The sequence below is a fragment of the Nematolebias whitei genome, chromosome 10, assembly GCF_014905685.2.
Source record: "Nematolebias whitei isolate Nwh7 chromosome 10, NemWhi1, whole genome shotgun sequence".
Taxonomy (NCBI): domain Eukaryota; kingdom Metazoa; phylum Chordata; class Actinopteri; order Cyprinodontiformes; family Rivulidae; genus Nematolebias; species Nematolebias whitei.
In genome coordinates, this window is record NC_056507.1 from 14,640,085 (window position 1) to 14,649,327 (window position 9,243).

Below are 9,243 nucleotides of genomic sequence, written 5' to 3' on the forward strand. Positions count from 1 at the left end.
TATATATATAAAGATTTTATAGTAGTTTTCTAGAAAATTCAACTGTTTGTGAATTTACATTTTATCCAGTCTTGGCTAGTGCAGGAGTTCACAACGTCTGGGTCAGCACCCCTTAGGTGGCCATGAAGCATCAACTGAGCAGTCTTTTCTAAATCCAAACTACATTCAAAACATATACTACCATAAATGTTGCAAGAGCTACAAAACATAGGTACAAATGAACAAAAGCAGCAGAGTAGATGTAACGATTGTGTTTTTTTGTGTGTCCTGGCTGCTGATTTCTGGCGTTGTGCAAGTCTGACGCTTTAAAGATGGAGAACCATTAACCTAGAGCTTTTGCCCCTAAATTATAACCCACAAAACAACCACAGCAGACACTTACGAGCCAAAGTGTTTATAGTTGAAGCATTCAGGCCAATTAAAAAAGGGTGTAATGATACAATTAACAGGATCAAATAGAGCTGGTCAGTTACTGAATCACCCAGATTAATGATTCGAATCCTCACACTGAATCAGGACTCACAAGCTGCAAAGACTCAGACAAGTCGAGTCCCTGATCCAGGTAATAGTTCGCCTGAGTCCATAACGTGAACCATATTGACCACCTCTAGAATCAACAACCTTTCATTACTTCTATGCGTAAGTCTTATCTTCTGGAACAACAACAAAAATGTAACTAGAAAGTTCCTGGAGAAACTTTAATGGGGACTGCCACGTTGCAGCCACTTAAATAATTTGATTTAACAGTACTATGTGTTGGAGTTCGCGCTCAGCTACCACCACATCAAATTTCAGCTTAATATGTCTAAAAATGGCTGATTTAACATATTTTTCCTAAAATTAGCAGTTCTAACTCCTTTGCAAACCACTGTAGAAGTGTCTAAAACACCAGTATGTCAGTATATTACAGCTCCATGTAATTAGAAAAATATGCAGTTGTGATGTTATTGTTGAATACTGTGATAAACCTCTCTGCACTTTTCCTGTGCCACGTCTGGGCCCTGAGGCGAGCGTGGGCTCGTCTGACTACCAAAAAATATATTTTTGACATGCGATTTGTGCCTGTGAGTTAAGAAAATCCTTAGCAATGTTGGCATTTCATTTATTTTTAATACATTTGCAGTCCTACATAAAACATTTAGTTAAAAACTCAAAATATCCCTTAAAAATAAAGGTTCCCATGTGTCATCATTACTATATGACTGCGTGCACTATCAGTACAGGACTGCAAAATCTCAAAGTGGCATTCTCTGCATGCAAACAATTTAAAATAATGTGGATTTATAATATAATCTATATTTCAAATGCACATACATTACAAAGTCATGAAGGCCAGTCAAAAATAAAACAGTAAAGGCAGAGCCCGATCTTTGTTTACACTGAGTGCGTACCCACATTCCAGACTTGCACATCAATATTGATACAGCTCGAGATGACCTTTAGCGTTAGCAATGTGTACCTTTAAACCTTTATAACAACTACTCTTTTGAGAAGACTGAGATAACAAATGTTCGGATTAAATACTTAGGAGTGGAGTGCACGCAGCCTTTGACGTCACCACTCTGCGACTGTTAGAAAAACAAAAAGTGCCTGGGAGATCGTAGGTCGTAGAACGAGCGGTCGAGGCTGGCAGTGAGCTGCAACTCAAACTGCGCAGCAAAAATATGTTCTTCTGTTTGTTTCTCTCCTCTCTAACAGTCACAAAATGATGACATCACGTTAAAGGCTATGTTCCATCTCTAAGAGTCTAAATCAAACATTTCATGCTTAACATCTAGATTTAACACTTTATTGTTTAAATGTATCACTTGAATTTAAGATGCAAGATTTCTTTTGTCATTATTTCCATGACCACTACATTTAAAAAAGTGTAAACAACTCATAAATTATAAAGTTAATATTTGTTTCTTCTTTCGGCTGCTCTCTTCTGCAGGGGTCGCCACAGCGCACTAACTTGCACAAAGACTCGGCAGTTGTTTTTACACGGGACGCCCTTCCTGACACAACCACAGACCATCGAGCTACCACAGCCCTCTGTGTGGAGCAGAGAGCTGCTATCTAGGGCGCCAGGGGGAGTAGATGATCGGGGTTAAGGGCCTTGCTCATGAGCCCAAAGTGAGGCAAATAAGGGTGGAGGCAGATGTGGGTGCTTCACCTTTCCCACCCACATTTTGATGTTGTCAATCTGGGGAGTTGAACCAACGACTTTCCTCTAACTTCTGTGCTACCACTCCCCATGTTATGTTTAAATTCACATTTTAAGATGTAACACTTACATTAACGTATAAATATCAAACTTAGACTGGTTATAACTGGTGCATTACAATATTTGATGTTCAGCAGTTTATTTATTGAATTTTTTTTTAGCTACGAGTGGGTCGTCTCCATATTGCAGACGATCTCTGCAGCAGAATACAGTACGTGACGCAACTCAACATGGCAACACGCTTCAAAGGCGGAGGGAGCGTGGCCAAGGAAGAGGTGTGATGCGATCTTCCGCAAAAGCTGCGACGTTAGCAAGTAAAACGCGACAAAGTGCGTCCCTAAAGCTGTCCAACATGCAAAGACTTAAAAAAAATAACCTCTTGTGTTTTCCTCGAGAGGAAACGCGCGACTTGCTCGTGTTCGTCGCCCACTCCAAAGAGGAAGCATGGCACGCCACACGAGCTGCTTCATGCGCACCCATTTTATGATGACCGTCCTCCTCTGCTCGACGAGCGTCCCCTCCTCCTTCCCGACTTTACGTCTCTTCGCGTGAACTTCACATGGACACAGGAACCGAGACTTTAACAATAATCTGTTAAAATGGGCTTGTCGCCGCGCAGTCGTGTAATTTGATCTTTTGTTGTTCTTCCTCGCTGCAACAACGTTCGTCGCGTGCGCGAAGTTCAAAGCGAGTGCTCCTTTATATTATCTTGAAAAGCTTAAAAAGTCGCATTTTGCTCACCTCTCTGATGCTAAACAACATTTAGGAGGCGGGTTGAGTTTGATTAAAAAGGCTTCGTGGGGAGTTTGTGTTTTGTTGACAGCAGCAGACCCGCGTTTTGAGACGCATCACGAGTGGGCGTGAGACACAACTAACTATTCAGCAGCAATAAACACCCACAACCCGCAGGTTAGCGCCACGTTCCCACCCGAACCCCACTTTATTAAATACAACACAGTTTTCTCGAGTTTAGTTAAAAAAAAATGTTTTCCTCACGAAAGACGAGCAATAACAACAGCAGCCTCGCTCTGCTCCTCGTGTCCGTCTGCACGCGAGCTGACTCCATTTAAACACGTCCTCGCGCTAGTTTCGTCCCTTTATTCAAGTTGTCTGAGCTTCAAACGTGCCCCGCAGACGACGCTGGCCCCGCAGCGGGCCTCAAAAACATCAGCGATTGTTTCGAGACAACTCATAGCTTGTTTTTGATTTTGATTAAGACTTTTAAAACCCGCCTGAACAAAGACAAACCGGAAGTGGCTAGCCGTGGTTACCTTGTCGTGGAGTTTCTCGAAGCTAGTGGGACAATAGTTATCCTTGAGGTGGGTGAGTGATGAAGAAAACCCGCATCGGTAACCCGCTCGCCTCGCTTGTTGATGTCTGAGCTCGACAGGACCGCGAAGAGGGGGCGGGGTAGCTGGATAGTTGTGGAGCCAGTGCGCATGCGTCACATCCACGCCTCCATTTCGCAGCAGAGCTCTGCTGCTGTTTGTGCTTTTTCTCCCTCTCTCTCCTTTTCTTCAATCAAACGATTTACATAAACGACGTGTGACGTAGCGTGCGTCCGCGATCGCTGGCCTTATAAGGATGGGAATATTACGCGGGAACAGGGGGCTCGGCCGCGGTTGCTATGGCAGATTGGAGAATGTAAGCAAAGGGGCGGGGCTTGTCTCTTTACTACACCACGCCAGATGGCTGGTCTGTGGAGGCCTGCAGCTTTTAGGGGGCTCGCCGTCTAGCACCGAAGAGGGCTTTGTGGGTTTCAAATGCGCGAAAACAACCAGATTAGTGCGAAGTAAAAGGTAGCTTGTATTTTATCTCCATCCAGTGCGCAACAAGGGCTTTAAAAAAAGAAAAATGCTAGCATAGGCTGTCTGCGTCTTTATGTTGCTGAAGGTTTTAGACAGAATTTGAGGGAAAGAAGTAGAGCTGTTCCAAGTTCACGGAAAGCATGCCTTGCACAACCCCCCAATTCTGGCAAAATGTAAATAAAAATAAAATGCAATGGTTTATAAAACTAATAAACCCGTAGTTTATTCCCATTTCAACATAATATATGTATAAAATAAGAAATCACTCATTTCTGGGCGAAAATTAGGTTACAGTATTTTGAGTTTGATGGTGGCATCATGTCTCAAAAAAACTGAAAACTGAAGCAATAAAAAGCTGTAAACGATATGAAAAAAAAAAACCACGTTTTCGCAAATAATTAGGTTAACTGGCAACATGTCAAGTCAGTAAAAAAACTATGCATAAAAAGAGCATTTTTTTAAGAGTTTTGGAGCACTGCATCTCTCAAAACCATTTAGCAAAAAACGTGGAAGGTTTAGTGGAGCAATTTCAAAATAATGTTTCTTGTGGTAAAATTGGTTAAACTTTTTTTTTTTTAACCTCATCATCTACATTTCATAAAGTTATCTAAAAAAATAATGGCAAGAATCTAAGGATGAGGCGGACACTGCGTTGGATGCTCGTACTATTTCAAACCTCTGATGGTGCTGCTTTAAAAAATGGTCTGGTTCTCTTCTAGGCTCAAGCACACTTCCACAAATCAGTGTCTGTAAATACAATTCACTGTTCCATCCATAAATACAAGAAAAAAAGCATTGTATTTACAGACCATGCAAGAAAGAAGACATTTGGGAACGTCAACAAGAAAAGCCTTCTTCTCTGGGCCAAAGTGAATTTTAAAATGGACTGAGATGAAGTGTGAAGTGGGAAACAGTTCCGTGGTCAGATGAATCCAAACTTCATTATCTTTTTATAAACCACATCCTCCTGTAGTAAAGAGAAGAGGGACCAGCTGGTCTTTTATCAGCACACAATATAAAACCCTGCCTTTCTGATGGTATGGGGGTACATTTGTACTTCTGATGGGAATGCTTAGACACCTGGAAAGGCACCATCGATCCAGAAAGTAAACCATGCTTTAGATATGCTCCAATCCAGCAAGCAATTTTGAGAACGCAAATTTTATTAAACCAAAAAAAAACTTTAATTTTTGTAATAATATAGTTTTGTTAGGCAACACAGGAGATTATATAAATGGGGTCTTCAATGAGTCAATTGAGTCATTTTGCTGATTTGTTTTGGTAAGTAAAAATACTGGATGATTTTTTATTTTTTTTTATATTTGTTTTGCATTCTGAAAACAAACACCTGCACAGGTCTTGATAGAAACAGAGGAAATACCTGTAGTGCAGAAATTAAGGAGATGATTAACGGGTATTGTAGCTCCAATAACAGGGTAATCCATTTAATAAAGCAGTAAATTGATAATAACCAATTAATAAACTGTTTGGAGAAGGTAACTCAGCACCGAGTGTGGTATGAGCAGATGTGGTCTCTGAAGAAACAGGTTCAAAACAAAACAAATCAGATAAATCTTAAATCTGCTTCAGGAAAAGAAGAGATGTTTTGTTTGTTGACAATTAAAACGTATAAAAAACTAATTCATTTATAGAGTTATAAATGATGTTGCGTGTAAAGGACCGGGAGACGTGACGGTTATAGTCACAGGTGGACATTAAAATGGTTTTGCAATTATTAAAGATCATTTATTCTGCCACAGAGCAAAGTACATTTATTTTTTAAGGGAAAAACAATACATTTTTAAACAGGCAAGAACATTTAAGGTTGAAAATGTAAATTAAAATTCACTTTGCAGATCTAGCAGAACAGTGGATAAAGTCACGTCCTCACATTTTATTTATTTTTATATCACCTAATTTGAAAGACAAGCCATGAATTTTTTTATTATTATTATTATTTCCGTATACAGTGTTTAGCTGTTAAATGAAATCTGGATATTGTTTTTTTTTTTCAAAATAAAACCTGAATGAACATTAGCTATTCCTTCTAGGGGGGTTATCCATGTTATCACTGTAACGTGAACATTTAGTAAAATAAATCAAAATTAAAATTCTGTTGCAATAGCTTCTTCATATCTCAAATTTGAGTAAATGGCCTGTAAAATAATACCAAAGCATGTCGGTTATGTCAATAACTTTAATGTTCAACAGCACACTTCATAAATAATTCATTATTGCTTTTTCTAATCTGTATTTAAACAACAAAGACTTGGTCATAGGAGGGTACGTACAGTAGTGCTTGCAGGATAGTGCAGAAGACAGCATTGTAATACTTCAGCTGGTAAATTAAATGCCATATCAGCATAATACTTATATTCCTGTGCTCTGTTCATCATATCCATTTTGCAAAAATGAACCTGAAAACAAACAGCCTGTCTATTTTTCACTTAAAGTGCGATCATTTTGGAGCCTATTGTTCACGGAAGCTAACAAAATGTCTTTATATAGGAAAAAAGGTTCACAACCAACTCAATACGCCATTTGAACAACTGGAAACCACTAAAATGGATGGCTAGAGCAGTTCTATGAAACGTCAAATGAAGCAAAAATATTTACAATAAGAGCAGATTCTGACAAAATGATAAACGGTACTCGAACTGACACAATGAGGACACCAGCTGGGATCCAGGGTTTTCATAAGCAGATAACCTCAAACTGAAACAAAGACCAACAGGCCGAACGCCACACTGAATAACAACTTAATGCAACAGTTTCATGTTTAAATTACACAAACGGAGCACGATTCTTAACAACAATGTTCACCACGATGGTAAATAACAGAAGGGTAGTAAAGCCTGAGTTGTGACAGTTCAGGTTATAACAACCAAATCATGAAATTCTGGCCATGCATGTTCAAACTTCAAGTGCAAGCAGTAAGTAGGACAGGTAAATACAGTAAACTCATGTAAGCAGGAAACATATCTAATGCAGGTGTGACATTTCTCCTCGAGGAAATAGGATTTCACAGTGTAAACAGACAAGACTACTTCCTGAAGCAAAGACAGTTTTAGAAGACATTTAGCTCAGTGGACAAGGCAGATATGTTTGGTGCTTCAGTAGCGAGTGTCTTCGTCTGGTTCGTTTTAAAGATGCGGTCACATTTCGCAGGTGTCTGGATGGACCTCCTCCTCCAGCTGGATGAGCGATTGGACCCGTGGGCGTTTTAGAGCAGGACCACGTCAGGGTCAGAGGTCAACCCCTTTCACAAGCGCCGCCTCCAGCGTGACGCTGAACTCGTTGAGCGTTTGTAGAATCCGACAGAGGGAGTGCACAGCCGCACGGTCCCGCAGCAGAGCCCCGTCCTCGTACGTCCGAGGGGTCAGAGGACACTCTGCCAGCAGGGGGAACCACTGGGACAGGAGTCTGTCCCTGCAGACAGGAACCACGGACAGTCAGTAATCACAATTAGCTGAATTATGTTCAAACAATCAGTAACAAGGATGTTTTTTGTTGTCCAATCATTAAAAACAGATTTATTAAGCTCTGTACTTGTGTTATATTGCTAAGTATTTGGGCCTTTTCTCTGATATAGAAGTATTTTTAAAATATCTTCTGCTCACCTTACTCCAAGACAGACAAACAGCTGGAACTTTCCCTCTTTTCCGATGTTTCGGGGTGAAGCATTGATGGCATTCACGTAGCGGCAAAGTAAATCCCAAGGTGGACCTGTTGTTAGAGTCGATCCATGCAGGTCACCCATCTGATCATTCGTCTCCATGGCAACCACTGCTTTCTCTATGGGAAGAGCCGAGGGACTCACAGTCAGACTTTGTAGCATGAATTCTGAGGTGAAACAGGAGAAATAACCACTAGATGGAGACAGGAAGTAAACGTCACAACACCATCCTACCTACAAAATCCCAAACGAACACGTTCCTCTGGAAAAGACGGTTGGATTTGAACCCGTGGAGGAGGAACTTCTCCAAAGCCAGCACCAGTCCTCCTTCACCACATAGCAAGACTGTTGGGTTCCCCCTCTGGTTTGGCGCAAGGGGAGAAAAATAACGAGTCATGGAAAATAAATAACATGCTGGGCAAAGCGAACAGGTGTCAATTCAAATTAAACGTGCTTGTCTGCAGACACCACCACAGTAACACACCTCCTGTTCAGGTTTGTGGAAATGTTTAACGAGGCTATTCGCCGCCTCCCTCAGGTCCTCTTGGACTTCAAGAGAGCTCATCCCTGAAAAGACAAACTCATTCAGAAATGTATCCAGTAAGAGAACAGTGATACACAAGCATAAACTGTTTTTACGATGAGCTAACAATGAAGTAGGTCAGCTATTGTACAAAAAGGGTGCGGTCTTTGTCGGCACGTACGGCTCCGGCTGCCAAGAGATCCCAGCATGATCCGCACACTCTGAGACGGAGACGTCAGCTCTGGAGGGGTTCCTGTCCACTTCCCACTATCCTCTTCTGCACCAGGCGTTACCAGCTGACCAATGAGGACTCTTTCCAAGCTGCCGTCACCCACTCCCTTCCCCAGCCATCGGCCACACGGGAACCTACAGGAAACAATCGCAACAGTTTATTACAATCAATATAAATAAAATGATTTACAACTGCATCTGCAAAAAGATAGGACACTGTGTAAAATGTAAATAGATCTGAGGTGTAGTGAACTTAACCTGATGTCAAGACTAAGCCTAAGGTCAAAACCCTTGACCTTAAGAACCTTGTGGGACAGGAACTGTCATTTCATTGATTTGAATCCAGAAATACAGGTTCACCCATCCTGAGACTCTCTTTCTTGAAAATCAAGTGGAAGAACACTCTCTTTTTATTATCATTACTATTTTACAAATGTTGATAATCAAAGTGTCTTAGTTCAAACCATTTTAGATGTTGCAGTGAACTAATCAATTTTATTAACTGTAAAACAGTAATAATGATTTTTAATGCTTATGCAGAGTTAGAATTCATGTTAAGGTCTGTTACAGATTTTTATGCATTTTCTGATTTCTGTCTTTGAATGAGCAAGTGTGCGTTTTCCAAGGTCAGGAGTCGAAGCAGACATGTGTTGGAACAACTGTCTTGTTTACATCCTCTCAGACGTAGAGTTGGCACCTGTTTTCCAAACTCGCCAAAACAAAACTCTCTCTGTCTCTGAGAACAGTTTAACCTGTTCCATAACAATTCTTGCTTTTTCTGACTCCTAGTAACCTCTTA

General features: G+C 40.8%; 2 protein-coding genes across 3 annotated transcripts in view; one reads left to right on the forward strand and one right to left on the reverse strand.

The window, feature by feature from the left end:
- The window catches only part of sinhcaf (SIN3-HDAC complex associated factor), a 7,466-nt gene extending 3,870 nt beyond the window's left edge, over positions 1-3,596 (reverse strand). Inside the window, exon 1 of the mRNA XM_037683392.1 lies at positions 3,478-3,596. The gene's annotated coding sequence lies outside the window, so the exon portion shown is untranslated. The remainder of the gene's footprint in view (positions 1-3,477) is intronic.
- The window catches only part of c10h12orf4 (chromosome 10 C12orf4 homolog), a 329,451-nt gene that overhangs the window by 219,036 nt on the left and 101,172 nt on the right, over positions 1-9,243 (forward strand). The window lies entirely within an intron of this gene.